We start from the raw sequence: 16,565 nt of genomic DNA, 5'->3' as shown, positions 1-16,565 counted from the left end.
TTAACACAGGTCTTGAAGAGACAGGTCAGTCATGAGTAATGCGGTTTGGCACCAACAAGCTTTTAGAGAAATGAGAACAGGTTGAGCTGACATAAGAACAATTTTACGATTTTACCATTCCCTTGATATCCATCCCAGTATTGCATTTGGGGCATGTAATGTGACCATGGACAAGTGTTCGGTTGAGTGCTTATTAGTAATGAATGTTCCTAAAATGTATTTCAGTTTGGGTGGCCTGAGTAACTTGCTTGACAACGTATTGTTTCAGGCCACACGCAGCAAAATTCAAGCTATATGGCGACTGCATGTAAATAATTGACTCTGGACCAGACATTCCAGTGACTGACATCATGAACGCCGAACGATGCAAATGGGATACGATGACATGTCAATCCAGTCAGCGAACCTGACCACCCGATCTCGTTAGTCGCCACAAGCATTTGTTGCTGGATACAAACTTAATTCAAGCCCGAATCGTCACGTGTTAACAAATATAGGAGTGCAAATAAAGTGGGTGAATATTGTTGTTCAATATTGTTGTGTTGCTAGGCAACACTAGGAGGACACTGGATATGGATACGTTCGGCGATAGAGTGAGTGTTGTTTTATGCTAAGTCAACCGCAACTTACACACCGGGCTGGATATAATCTACTCTGTACTCAAAAATATTGTACAAAAGTGAAAACAACAGTAACTGAGGGCATTATAAATACGCCATGGTGTTTGGGGTACATGGCAAACATTCCAGCAATCAATGTAACCGATCTCATGTGTCTTCTGCTGCCGATGAATACTGTTACACTTTACACTTATCAAGCATATGTATATGGCACATGTAAAGTTTTGTTATGTAGCAGTCGGTTTCAACGTATGTGCCTCAGTTACGCATTACTTTGAACATTTTCAAATTGGCAACATATCAAGTACATGATATCCGTGATCCGTACATGACAAAATGATATCCGTGATCCGTACATGACAAAATGATATCCGTAATCCGTAGATGACAAAATGATATCCGTGATCCGTACATGACAAAATGATATCTGTGATTCGTACATGACAAAATGATATCCGACAAAATGATATCCGTGATCCGTACATGACAAAATGATATCCGTGATCCGTACATGACAAAATGATATCCGTGATCCGTACATGACAAAATGATATCCGTAATCCGTACATGATAAAATGATATCCGTGATTCGTACATGACAAAATGATATCTGTGATCCGTACATGACAAAATGATATCCGACAAAATGATATCCGTGATCCGTACATGACAAAATGATATCCGTGATCCGTACATGACAAAATGATATCCGTGATCTGTACATGACAAAATGATATATGTAATTCTTATTGTGACCTGCAGTATGCTTCCATGTTTATCCAGGTAAACAACTGACTTGACCTCCCTTGTGTTTGTGACAGGTACCACCAATTGGCCAGGACACGCTCACCTTTTCACGCACACCTCGTATCACCACAGTTTGATAGTGATTCACAGACACTGGCAACGATTGCGTTAGAATATGAAAACGGTGCGTTTGTCAATATGTTTGCTTATAAACGGATGTCCAACTCAAAAGTCATGGCTTATCAGAATACATTCACCTGAAGAATATAATAATGGTAAACAAAAGACAATGCTGTAACGGATTGTTCCCGTTACATTATCAAATACATACATCATTTCCACATATGCTGCAACAAACTTCTGATCATGTTTGTCATTATCGACTGTCACAGCTATTTAAGAAACCAAGCTGTCATTAGGCTAAATATGCCCATTGTCCATTTGTAAATGACACGTGCCTACATACTATTTGCAGCTATTATATCACAGATCTCAAGCCCATGGGTAATAGCGTGAAACCTGAGGAAAAGCTCATTAATTACGTAGACCTGTTACTTCTAATCATGTTCGCAAACGCCCTCAAAACCTAGAACTAATATCATTTCTACAAAACTAATGGAACACTGTCACTTATTAGATAATAGGTTGACTTTTACCCTTACATTACAGAACACATTATTTGGTATTGATATCAAATGTAAAACTAACCAGATTCGAAAAGAATTCCACTTGGCGTAAACGGCAAAACAGCGGTGAAAATTATACCATCTGGGGATGTGAAACTTTAAATAACTGCTGATGTAAAAGCAGTAAGGGGTTTGCTTTATTAGGAAACCATCAGGGTTTGAACATTTAATGATGCACATGACCTAAAATAGCCATATTGGATTTTTTACTCGACACTGACACTGACTATCACAACAACGTCTTGACTCAACGGACCCGAGTTAGATCCGGGTTAGAATTGGTCTTCAACAACCAATGCTTGCCGTAAAAGGCGACTCACGGGATCGGGTGGTCAGGCTCGTTGACTTGGTTGACATATGCCATCGTATCCCATTTGTGTAGATCAATGCTCATGTTGTTGATCACTGGATTGTCTGGTCCAAACTCGGTTATTTAAAGACCGCCGCCAAATAGCTGGAATATAACTGAGTGCGGCGTAAAACAACAAACCAACTAACCAACTTGATTGAAGGTTTTTCTGCAAATACACATTACTCCTTATGGGTAGAAAGACAACGTGATGCTGAAAATAATAGAACCAAGGGCAGCGTAGTACTGGCATTAAACAGCGCATGAAATGAGCTTTCGATGTCTGCCTTTATTTCAATCTGTTATAGGTTGATGACCTACTATTTCTATTTTCCACTTGCTCTTAAATGAATGCTGTATAGTTCATAGAGAATATATAATACATAAAGCGTCGTCGTGTCATCAGGTTGGGCTGAGGAATAGTGAGATGAATGCTATGCAGGAGCATCGGTCTATAATCAGGACCAAACGGCATCGCCAACAACCTCGCATTAGGCTTGGAAGCAACGGCTTGAATAAAAGAACTACTCGGAACATTAACACACATAGATCTGTACACATTAATGATGGAACAGTCCGAGGGATTTGACGGTTGGTATCAACGTAGTGTGAAAGCGCAACGAAATATGAATATACTTGATTACAAGTGTGAGACAAATTCCCTGTTATTACTTCATAATCTTGGGACGGACGTTTAGTTGTAATATTCGATTGGACTGCTGTTATTTTACATTGGGTTGGCAAGTACATTTTATGTACAACGGTATCGGTTCGTCTTAAATACCTGGCACCTTAAATGTCATAACAACCACAGCCAATATAGTATCAAATCATCTCCTGAAGCCAATTCGTCAGACAAAAACAATAAATTGGTCAAAAGATATTGCGTTTGGAATTTCAGGTGGCAACGGTGGTTCTTAAACCCTCATAAGTGAGGTATTCGGTAGAGGTACAAGACCTACAAATGAGACATTAAATGTTCCGTTATAGGGATACATATTGTCTTGGACGCAAACTACAAAAGGTAGAGCCGGTTACCAGCGCAGAAAGATAAAAGGGAATAATAGTGGATAAGAAGCCTTATTTAAGATATGAAGTCCTACATTAGATGGTGGGAAAAGTCGTATAATAAGTTTATCAACACTTCTCTGCGGCTTCAAAGAATACGTTTTATCCCCTATCACTGCTTCATGTCGACTATCATTTCTATACGCACGGTTACGCTTTCTTACAGCCATATAAACATAGGCTGTTCTTTGATGTGACACCGGTTGTCGGTACCAACTGGAAACGGCTAATATGTTGAGTGACACACTATTGACAAAAACTATTATTTTACAACATTTGGGGAAAAAGACACGTTCCTTCGTGAAGAGTAATTAATGATGCCTCTGGTTGTTTATGGTCGCAGTATTGACTCTAAGCATTAACTGACAAGGAAATATGAAAACTTCAAAGACGGGAATGATCGGTGTGCATGGCAAACTTTCTTTAACGGTTGAATAAAACTGAGGTTTGTTTCAATTTTGGAGAATTACTTATCAAGCATTCTGAGATTATTATGAGATACTACAAATTCGCTTTTCTACAAAGTATGGGTTTAAAGAAAAGTGTTTCAGCTGGGTGAGGTGGTCTGCGCTTTTGTTAAAATATGAAAAATGGATCATTTCACGTGAGGATTCTGATTAAATCATCTGTCCTGGTATAACGAAACTCGATCAAACCTTAGGCCACTAGGACATCCATGGTCCGAATTTCAGTAGTTTTGTTGCGTGATGGAAACGATTAAAACTAATAAAGTGAAGGCGGTCAAACTTAAACACGTATTCATTGGTTGGAGGTGTTGGATATCTCTGGACTGATCAGTAACAGTCACATATGTTATATTTGGGATTACACTTTCTTAGTAAAGTACAAATTCTAGTACTTTGGGTTGAGTTCCATCCGCGGGATTCGAACCCACACCCTCAGAGTCAGGCACATAATCACCAGCACACAAAGTCAGACAGATGTCTTTTGAACAAACTTGCATCAGTTTTATACATCTCAAATCGCACTGACACAAATACATTGAATGTTTTAGCTAGAACTGCATTTTGTAATCTGTACTTAGCATGGGTTTCAAATGTCTACCTACAACGACTGAGAAAAATGCTCTAACGTTTACATTTAATGTATGTACATCTCTTCTTTGAATGGTATTTAGAAGCTGATGTGAACGTTCTGTAGATAAACAGCGTTAATAATAAAGAAGTCCGCAGAGCTCCAGATAAGATTTAGCTCATTTGAGTACTGTACCCACTGTATTTTTTTGGAGTGGGTATTATGAATTTTGAGTGGGTATTTCATTTTCCGTTACCCACTACTTTCAAATATGTGCGTATTTCACATATTTCACGTATTTCAGTCATTTTACTCACCTAAGCATTATGTCATTGAGTAAGTTTACTAAGCAGGTATGTTCTGCCTTAAGTCATACCGAAGCAAAACCAACTTAAATATAATGGAAATGATTTCATAAAAAAATCACTCATCCTATACTGACAGTACAACTTAATAGCAATTGATATATTTTTCATTACGCAAGCGAGTTTTATAAATATATTCCGTACGCATTTGTTTTAAAAGTTTTTGCGTATCTGACATTTTAAATGCGTAATTGGTACGCAACAATTATTTTTCAATGCGTAATTGGAAATTTTCTATGCGTATTTTACGCGGATACGCAGCTTATCTGGGCCTCTGTGTCAGTCCATAGAATGTACCTCGTTGTATATGTACATATCAATCGTTCAATCAGAGGTTGTTGTGATTTGATACCTTTAGTCTACCACCCACAACCGGCTTTGTTTCAGAATTCAAAGTAGAATGCAAAGTATTGGTATCAAATGCTTAAATGGGATGATGACCACAGACTGGGATACTAACTGCGCCTTGTAGGCTTCTGTAACAGTATATCTTGCACCGGAACTTTTTCTAAAAAATGGTTAATGAGATGAATATTTTTTTTCACTCCAAATGATGTCTTTTTTTATTGCCTTCACATTACAATCCCACTTATATATCATCATTAACGCACCGCAGGAGCCGATTTCTCCGCGTACCATTTATGCCTTGACTCCACTGGGTATACATGATCATTTCAACGTTATCTGTGTTGTTCTGATCTAAGCAAATATATCGGTTTTCGGGACAAAAGCCGAGTTGTCTAGTGGCACCAATGGTGGGGCAAAGTAAAACGTCAAAGCCAGAGAATAATCAGTCTCGATTATCTGCCACATGTTCCACTTCCACTGGCGTTGATGAAAAGGCTATTAACGTTTTATCAGGAATACCGTTAACATGAACATCAGCGATAAACCAAGGTTTCTGTCGTACTGATAGAATTCACACAAGGTCATTGATGTTGTATGACAGATAGGCCTTTCACAGATCGGACTAGTGTCTGAGGACATCACATGGAACGCGATACACATTTTCAATAAACGGCATGTCCCATGGGTAGTTAGCTAATAGGTCTCATGGTACTGTACAAAGTATTGTATTGTAAATAGGATTGTTATGCATCGGTGTACCTACTGCGGTCACAAGGTCGTACGTTGACTCTGATGGCTGCATAGGGCGGTACAGTATATTTGTGTATCTACGTTATCATCATTTGTTATTTAGGGCGATGATAAGTTTGTGAATTTGTTTTTTTCCACAATCACGATGTACATACACTGTGTGAGAGAGGCTATATGTGTCACCAGATTGGGAGAAGAATTATCATTGGTGTATTTCTCGCATTTCAAAGGTAATACTATTTATTTGAACCTGTGATTTAACTACAGCAAAACACTCACAAATGACTTGTCTAACAGAACACGCAGATACAAAAAAAGGTATTTGAAACAAACAAATGCATTGAAACTTTGTCAATTCGAAAGGCACCGTTCTGGGAGACAGTTCAGATAAACAATTCCCGGATTAATGCATCATTGATCCAGAAGGTGCTTCGTGTATCTTCGCAATTCAAAGCTACCATTAATTTTACTTCGTTATAGCCGTAGTTCGTTGTAGGCATTTCGACTAAAATATACAGCAAATGGACAGGACAGTTCGTTATATCTCTCAGTTAGCGGGAAATAACAACGTTCACCATTACTTCATCCTGGAGTGCGGCGTAAAATTAAACTCATTCACTCATCCTGACTATGTGTATTGCATAAGATGGGGCGGTGGGGGTGGGGGTCGTGACGAGCGATTTTTACACCCCCAATAATTTGCATGTGTCATCGGAAGGTTAAAAGTGTTTCCGAGCAGCCAATTATTAATCTTACAATTGAAAAATTACCAAGCCCTGAAGCTGAACATTCGACTTACCAACATCAATGACGCCTCTCTGGCCAAGTCACCATCATTTTTCTACAACGTTCTCCAAGGACAATACCTCCAACACTGCCCTATCGATCACATGGAGAGCTACCTTGGGCAATTTAATATTGTGTCTATCGGGTCGGCAACACGTCTGAGGACATAACCATGATGTAGAATGCGGCTGCAAGATTTATAGTTTAATTCTGTTGTCTGGTCTCTTGACGGATGGTTCTTTGATGGTTGGCTTATGGCTGAGGTGTATTAAAATAATTAGACGGGACACTAATTTTATTCATGCACTCATTTCTTTCATATAGAGTTCTAATGAGAATGCCTAATATAATTGATCAGTGTAATATTCGATAAAATACACAAAATACGTCATGAAGAATAATATTCTTGTTCGTTAGAAACTGTGATTTTTAGATGGCAGGGGCAATTACTTAAATAATAATAACAGTAATTACTTTATTTCTATACTACCAATCAAAAGTTTAGACTCACTAGTGTAAATGTAGCCACTTATTTTAGTCATCTGTTCTAAACTAGATTTTGCAAAATATTCCATACTGTTTGAAGGTACTGTTTACACGTGAACTGATGTGTTTAACACAAATTCGTAACTTTGAAAAGATTATTGTGATGAGTTGAATAAATGATGAAACTCCCAAGTTAGTGGACAAAATCATCGTCTATACCTTCTATAACCTTTGAGACCGCCTCCGTGGTGTAGTGGTTAGAGCGTCCGCCCGGAGAGCGGAATGTCCCGGGTTCGATCCCCAACCGTGTCATACCAAAAGACGTTAAAATATGGTACTTGTTGGTCCCTGCCTGGCGCTCGGCATTAATGGGTAAAACAAGGACTGGTCGGCTCGGAGTCAGTATAATGTGTCTGAGTAGGGTATTCATGCTTCACTGCGGCATGGTATCTCAGTGGGCTAGCACTATAAAACCAGATTAAGTCTGGGCTAGTACAAGCAGCCGCACACACATATACACATGCATGCACGTCGTCATATGAGCGAAATATTCTCGAGCACGACGTTAAACCCAATTTCACCTCACCTCACCTCTATAACCTTTGATGCGTAGTATATATAAATGACGCTTCAATGACAAAATGATGTCTGATGCAATTTCCGAATTTGTCGTGAACATCACCATTTATGTTTTCGTCTTTGTTCAAGGGAACAACTCACAAGGGATAACTATTCCAAATCACTAACTATGAAGGATCTTCTTAATAACATAAGTTCTCATTTAATTATCGCATTTTTAAAAGAATTAGATTTGTTGCATGATTTGTAAATAGATAAATATTTTATATTTGGAAGTTCATATTAGTAACTTCGATTGTGAGTGGCTGTATCCTCAAAGGGGGTTAAAGTACTGTAAAATTATTGTCCTCCTGAGAGGATACGTAAGTCCCTAAAACATTCAAAGTAAATAAACTTTCCACGTTTTTAATCGTAGAATACGTGTCTTTTTAATGTATGGCTAGATTTCCTAAATTGCTAACGGCTGAAGGGATGGTGTAAATCCAGCTAGGGTCCATGTAGGAAGCAAATGTACTGTAAGTCCCCATGGTCCCTAGTATGGTGATCTACCTTCAGTTGTTGGCAAGATAGTATGACCAGAAATTATTGAGAATTTTAGGAATATGTTTAATTGGATTTCTAGTACAAACAACCTTGACCAGCTATCAAGTGCTTGGTTTCATTCAAGAGAGACAACTCCGTTAAACCTTTTTCATTAGTTTGTGAAGAGTTATCCCCCTTTGTTTACTTGCTAGCAGACGACAGTTTCAGCGATCCTCAGTATGGATGATTTAGAGAAGAGGAAGTTGATTTTAGAGTATTATAACAAGGACATCAGATCAGCTAAAGTGATTTCAAGTAGAACAGGCATCCCTTTGTCCACTGTTTATCGTGTTTTGAAAAATATTGCAAATGGATATGGCACTGAGCACCAGGGAGGCGCAGGTAGGCCCAGAAAATTGACTGTCGGTAACAGGAGGCGGCTTGGTATTCTTGTTTCTAAATACAAATGAAGGAGTTTAGAAAACTTAAGGCTGGATATGATTGATAGAGGAACAGTGGCTGGCTGTAAGGAGACAATTAGAACTGAGCTGCATGCAATGGGTTGGCAGAAAAGTCGAGGAATTCCATCACCGATCGTGAAACCTGAACAAAAGGAGCGAAGGTTGAACTGGTGCTTACAGCATAGAAATTTTAACTGGGACAATGTGATTTTCTCAGATGAAAGTTCTGTGTGGCTGTTTCCTAATACACTGAACTACACCAAACAAACTGAAAAATCTTTGTATCAGCGCCCAAAGTACAGTCCGAAATTTAACATGTGGGGTGGCATGTCTGTGTTAAGGGCAACGACCCTCTGTGTATTTGAAGGGAATATGAACAGTGAGCGGTACACAGATATTCTCGAGGGACATTTACTTCCATCTGCTCGCGTGTTCTATGGACATTTTTGGATTTTCCATCAGGACAACGACCCAAAACATCGTTCAAAGTATTCACAGGCCTGGTTTCGGACCCAAAATATGACATTATTAGATTGGCGAAGCTATAGCCCTGACCTAAATCCAATAGAAAATGTTTGATGACTTATGAAGGAAAGTGTCAATAAGAAAAATCTGACAAATATTGCAGAAATGAAAGAAGAGGTGGTCCGATATTGGGGCAGCTTGGACCACGACTTTCTAACTTCTTTGGTCAGTAGTATGCCCCGCCGCATTGAAACCTGCATTGCTGCCCATGGTGACTTGACAAAATACTAACTGTTCACCTGTCTTTGAATCTGGAGTTATGTTCTGCTAATATTCACATTTAATACGTGAGTAATGAGTGAACAAAAAAAAACAACCTACAATCTGAAATTCTCAATAATTTCTGGTTATACTGTATATAGCCTGTTTATATATTGTATTTTCTTCTATAGTTAAAAGTTTTTAGTTTTTCGTCCTAGTTCTATATATGTATATCTGTGATGTTCTAGTTATTTTACTGTCCTTCGTTGACAGGGTTTTATAATTTGACTTTATTTATTACGGCTTTATTTCTTATTCTACTCCTCGTCACGATATGGCTGCAATATTGCCGATGTGACGTAAAAGTTTTCAGTTTTTCGTCCTAGTTCTATATATATATATCTGTGATGTTCTAGTTATTTTACTGTCCTTCGTTGACAGGGTTTTATAATTTGACTTTATTTATTACGGCTTTATTTCTTATTCTACTCCTCGTCACGATATGGCTGCAATATTGCCGATGTGACGTTAAGTTTAACTCACTCACTCGCTCAAGGGAACAAATAACTTCCCGTTGTATGTGTCGGGTACCTTTCATTACATAAGAATATACGTATTAGGTGTGTATTATGTGACTACATAGTTAAGTGTTAGACTGTAACTCTGTAAGCAAAACGTGCATTTATTTGCAGTGAACGTACCAGACACTGTGAGTAAGTGAGGTAAAATTTAACGTCATCTCGGAAATATTTCATCAATATAGTGACGAGGAAGGTTTTGCATACACAATAGATACAAGCTGCTAAATAACCAGTCATCGAAGGGCTGTAAAATAACTAGAGTATCACAGATGGCGTTTAAAACTAGCATGTGTATCTATAACTATTTCATTTACGAAGACAATACAGTATAAAAACAGGTTACAGGTCGTCAACAACTGAAGGTAGATCATGCTAGGGACCACGGAGACTTACAGACTAGACACTGTGGTACATAGCACTTCTACTGTGAAAACCAGTGTGTTGGCGAACAGGTGTGCGCGAGATGATTTCAACAGTCGGCATTCGACGAATATACTGAGAAGGCTCAAATTGATTTTTGCTGTTGGATAACAAATGTTGTGAATAAATATATAGTGGTTCTCGCTGTCAGCAGGCCTATCAATATGGTGTGTTTATTGGTATTAAGGCAAATCTGTTGGGAAAAATACAATACCATCCTTAACACTGTGACTATATGTGAAGCAATTTCGGCTGTGAACATACCAGTGAATGCACTTATGAACTAATTTCCTCGTCGGAGTGTGTTTGGCCGTTCCGTGAAATAAACAACTATCTGTGCTAACTCATATTAAAACAATCAGTACCTCACAGCGGTTCAACTATTTGAGACATGTCATCATTTAGTTTTCAAATAGATAGATGAGACAGCATGAAATTAACATTTAGATGTATGAAGACAAACATCAAATTGTATATAACGGCTTGCTCAATATAACTGTACGAACTCCGTTTCGGGAGACAAACATAAAACTGATAATATAACACCACCCATCTAATATATATAATGATAATATGACGGTGTAGGGTATGTATGTATGTATGTATGTATGTATGTATGTATGTATGTATGTATGTATGTATGTATGTATGTATGTATGTATGTATGTATGTATGTATGTATGTATGTATGTATGTATGTATGTGTATGTGTACGTACGTACGTACGTACGTATGTATGTATGCATGTATGTATGTATGTGGTGGGGGGGGGATGCGTGCGTGCGTGCGTGTATACCAAAGTTATGATTCGCCCGTGGGTGAGATATAGGATAAGGAATTATATAAGCGGATATTCAAAAGCGAGATAGAAATTAAATACATTTTGTAAACAAACATGTATACATTTACAACCCCAAACACAAGTTCCGGGTTAGAATTGGTCTTCAGTAACCCATGTTTGTCGTAAGAGGCGACTAACGGGATCGAGTGGTCAGGTTCGCTGACTTTGTTCACACATGTCATCGTATCCCACTGCGTAGATCGATGCTCATGCTGTTGATCACTGGATTGTTTGGTCCAGACTCGATTATCCACAGATAATCCACCGCCATATAGCTGGAATATTGCTGAGTGCGGCGTAAAAACAACAAACCAACCACCCACCCAAACACGTTACTTTTCAACAAGAGATGTATATATCTGTACATGGGTTATTAACCGTTGTATGATTCTTATCAACAAATTCGTATTGCAAACGAAACATAATATATGTTTCAGCGAGAATGGAAAATACTTAAATGCCAGAAAGTAATTCAGTCGGAAATAGCTCGCGTGCTATCCGATCCAACATATAAATATCGATTCGATATTTAAATATCGAAGTCAATGAAGCAGAATACCGAACATTCCTTGTCAAATCACCACCCACCTTTTTACTTTCAACAGCAAAAAATAAATCCTTTTATTGCCAAGTCGTCAAAACATGCCTTTGGTCTGAAGGGAAATCTGTAATGAACGCATGGTTTAATAGCACAGAACGAGTCCTCGAGAAAACAGGCTTCCTGAGCTGAAGCACGGTTGTAACTGCATCATGTGTCTGTCGTGTTGGCATGGCATTCCAAGTTGGTAGAAAGGTCACGTGGTTGTCTGTCTCCATATAAGCGACGATGCTTTCCTTTGAGCTTATATGAGCCTCATCGCCAGTGCCCATTTCACGAGCACGCTGGCTTTCTCCCGCGACAGAGACTGACGAATTCTCCAGGCGAGTACATGTTCACGTATCTGTAATGAAAATGCCAAGGACCCCACGTTCTGGTGACAGCTATTCGTCTCCATAGTAACCAATTACTGTGGGTTTATGTCACAAATTCCCCAGCTTCGTCCGAATTTCATTAGATGCCGGAATTCCGCCTGACAAGTTCTTATCAGACGTAAATCGTACAAGTGTGGCTCTGTGAGGTAGGTTTGAAGTACTGTTGCAGGATTGCCAAAGCTGTCGAAAATGCTTGCAGAGACATTTATATATATTATGCTTTTAACGAATATATTAAAGCTTTGTTTACGCTTGCAAAATAGTCAGTAATGCGTTGCGTTATCAGATTCCATGTAACATGACTGTACTTCAGAATGAGATGAGAATATTTCTATCCTGTGTGTCTTCATAATATTATCTGGTTTGCTTAAGATTGTCTGTAACACCATCCTTTCAAGTGTTTCTTGTAAAGCAAGCGAGCGAGTTAAACGAATTTTACACCACTTTTAACAGCATTCCAAGTTTATCACATTGTGTCAGCTTAATGTGGGAGGAGAACCCGAAGTAAGTCCTTGATGTTAACCACTTTGGCCAAACCCATGACAAGGATAAATAGAGACAAACCCATTTCGTTTTACGTGTAATAGTTGTGTATGCCATGTTCATAGAAGTTAAATGACAGTTAATGACTTCCTAATGAATAGAATTCCATGTAGCTGTTGGAACAGATTTCATTGTACAATTCCGACTATACATAGGCATGAATCACTATCAAATCTACAACCAGGTGACACCCGTTATAAATATAAAAATTTAGTTCTGCAAACCACACAGCCAAAGTGTTTTCGTAAATGTTCCCGTGTATTCAACAAATGTTGCTCTAAATCACACAACAGAGAGTTTTGGGGACATGGCTCTGGTAGTTCTCGTTTCTGTAAAACATTCATCCGAAGGAGTTCCTATAACAAGTTTCTGTAAATCATTCATCCGAAAGAGTTCCTATAACACGTTTCTGTAAATCATTCATCCGAAGGAGATCCTAAAACACGTTGCTGTAAATCATTCATCCGAAAGGGTTCCTGTAACACGTTTCTGTAAATCATTAATCTGAAGGGATTTCTATTACATATTTCTGTAAATTGTACAAGAAAATAGTTTCTGTAACATGCTGCTTTAATTCATCCATCTGAATGGTTTCAGGTACATCACACAACCTGAGGTTTCAAATAACTGAAAACTCCTCGCAGAATTGTTTTCTATGTGGTTAAATAAGGTTGATGTGATTTTCAAAAAAGACAAAAATTCACATCTATAACGCAAAGGCCTAATTGGATATTCTCAAAAAGTACTATGTTGTGAGTCAGGGTCAGACGCATAAATAGTATTTTCTAATCCTTAACTGGAAAATTCATACTGACGCGAACACGAATGGAACCAAACACAGCTATATTAACCCTGTACTTGTAACATATACATTTCTGTGACGGTAAGTGGATATATATGTTGCAATTGTGTATTAAATGGGAATGCTTCTCCCAAACCGATAGGTCCATCGTCATATATGCCATAAGAACGACTCGATGGGCAATAAGACCGCGATATTTGTGTCTGGAAATGGCATTTAACACTGGATAAAAGTATGTTCGATACAGTTGTCGTATATGAGTCATGTGTAAATGGAAAGAAAATCGAAGAGAATATATAAGGTACCTCTAACTCCGGATCGAGTAAAGAAAATATTTTTTGCATTTTGATAATATTGTAATATAAATAATAACAAATGCTGAATTATTAAGAAAAGTCTCTGTCGTTGTCATATTTCGGTCATACTGAAATGAGAAACGACCCACAGCGTTTCAATCACTCGATAAAGTACATTTGCTTCGAAAGGACAAATTGCCCCGCAGACATCTGCGTGTAGACAGTAGGGGAATGTCAGCAACAGTGTGACTGGCACTCAGTGCAGTAATAAGTGACATCGAGTACAGGAAAAGTAGGTATTTTACACGCACCATATGTTTTAGTGTACATTAATGGCTTGCACAAAATTGTGTACGGAAATGGAGACATACATTCGTGTCACGAGCAATATTTGTCATCCACCTTCCATGTCCATCAACAATGATGACCGTCGCATGACCACTATCCCCTTTCCTTACAGAGTGAAGATATGGGAATCATTATCCCAATTTCCGTTTTGGGATGAACTGTTGTAGTTGAACTATTTATAGGGGATGACTACAGTTAAGCATTGAGGTCATTTATCATAAATTCAGCTGTGCTCCCAGTGCTCAGAAAAGGTGTCAATGAGCTACCCAATACATCATGCTTCCAAATGTAATTCGTTTAAGTAGTACAAATACGGAGTATTCATGAATTAACTAGAGGCGTAATGGCACCATGAAGCCGCGATGCAGTACTTTTATTTCACATGTTCATTTATTTAACTTATTCAGGTTTATTACAAAAATTAATCAAATTATGTATAGTATAGATGGGAGAAGCATATGAGCTTGGTGAACAGCGCAGATGCTGGTATGTCCAAAGATCGAATACTACAGAATCTGCATTAACTGGTTCTTGAACAGTTTGGTATTTTTCACGTTTTACAATTATATTACTTGTATAGTAATGCATCGTATGTATTGCGATAACGGATTTACACCCCTATTGTTTACTGATGTTTCCGCAGCCTTACATAGAAGGAATTGAATATTAACGTCTTTGTGGAGATTGCCTGTCCGAGAGGCATATCCACAAAACCCAAGCACATTGAGCAAATCGTTTCACTACGACATGGTAAGCCAGGAAAATATGCAGGGAGCTATGACCTTTGGAAAAATGAACAAACTTGAGAAACGTGCAATCATTAAAGACTTGCAGAAAGTGGGCAACACCTTAAACCATTCGTGAAGATAGAAGTACAACAATACTGAAGGATGCCATTATGTATGCCATGGCAGCAGCCAGGACAGCCTTGAAGACGGCCCCTAAGCTGTAACTCCTGTCAAATCTGCAGCACCAGAAATGATCCAGGGAATCCACGAATGACCGAGTAAATGATTAAAACCGCAGAATGGCCGAGCGTCATATTACTAGCTGAGTTATAGTCATTTCTCTAGAGAAAGCACATTCCATTATCTCAGAAACATAAGCACTGAAGACAGAATCAGCTCGCTGCGTTCCGAAGATGCTGTCACTGTTCACAAACGCACCAGGCACAACAATAATCTAGCTGTTTTAAGTTTGAAAAGAAAGGTTTTCTACAATACTTTGCACCACGTTCATCATCTTCTACAATAATCAAAACAGTTTAAGCATTTGAAACCACTACCAAATACTATCCCACCAGCTGGAATAGATTCTATCCTCTATTCTGGTACGTCGAAGGTGTCATCACGTTCGACTATCTTCAATAGAGGGCCAAAACATTAATGGAACACATCATGCTGAACTTTCGAAGCCATTACAGGATGACATTAAGATTAAGAGACGGGGGAAAATGAAAAAGGTGTTGTCGTCCGTCATGACAATGCTCCAATTACTATGGATACAGTCCTAGAGCGTGGCTTTGAACACATTCAACAAGAGCCTTACACTCTGGATGTGACTGCAATTTATTTTCATAGGTGAAGAAATATCGATTGGAAGAACAACTGTTTAAAACGTGTTTACAATCGAAAGAAATTATTAACTGAATTTGATTAAATTCCAACAAACATCTTTGGCAGAAGCTTATCTATCTATGTGGAACAAATCTACTTTGAGAATCAAATTGGTGCTGGTTCCTCCAAACATTCCAACAAGATACTCAGCAGTTTGATGTGTCAGTCATCCACTTTCTACAAATGAATACTGATTATATTCTCGCTGTCTCACAGTTGACCCTTCTCTGAAGCCAGAGTACGTCAACACTGGTTTCGTCTTCAATCAAGGTGGACAGCATATTTACAACCTATGAGATTTCCGCGACCCTAAGGACTTGACCAGTTAAGATTGACCAGTGTAGGTGACTGACGTCTTGACAGCCTATTGATCCTGTTGTCATCTTCTTTTTACTTCGCAAGGAAGCGTCCTGTGGTCGTCTAGACCCCACTTTGTTCTGACATTTGAAATCTACTCAATCCAGAATCAAGTACCACTTCATTCGGCTCTGACTTGAGCGACAATTATAAAGCAATATACTTTGAAGGTGGAATCGTGTCAGGAATTTGGAATAAGGGCCATGGGTGCAGTTAGTACAACCTGTCAAACATGTCATGTATTTATGAAGATTAGTCCAC

At 38.5% G+C, this 16,565-nt stretch overlaps 1 long non-coding RNA gene across 1 annotated transcript; it reads right to left on the bottom strand.

The window, feature by feature from the left end:
- Positions 1-4,242: 4,242 nt before the first annotated feature.
- Positions 4,243-8,194, bottom strand: LOC124254768. The gene is made up of 3 exons (XR_006892546.1): positions 7,957-8,194; positions 5,522-5,525; positions 4,243-4,253 (listed from the first exon to the last, which is right to left on the bottom strand). It is a non-coding gene; the product is annotated as an uncharacterized LOC124254768 (long non-coding RNA).
- Between the last annotated feature and the right edge of the window lie 8,371 nt (positions 8,195-16,565).

Source organism: Haliotis rubra, unplaced genomic scaffold (assembly GCF_003918875.1).
Source record: "Haliotis rubra isolate DU_JTF1 unplaced genomic scaffold, ASM391887v1 Scf581, whole genome shotgun sequence".
Lineage (NCBI taxonomy): Eukaryota > Metazoa > Mollusca > Gastropoda > Lepetellida > Haliotidae > Haliotis > Haliotis rubra.
Note: the sequence above shows the minus strand (reverse complement) of the source record. Positions and strands in the feature narration are given on the sequence as shown.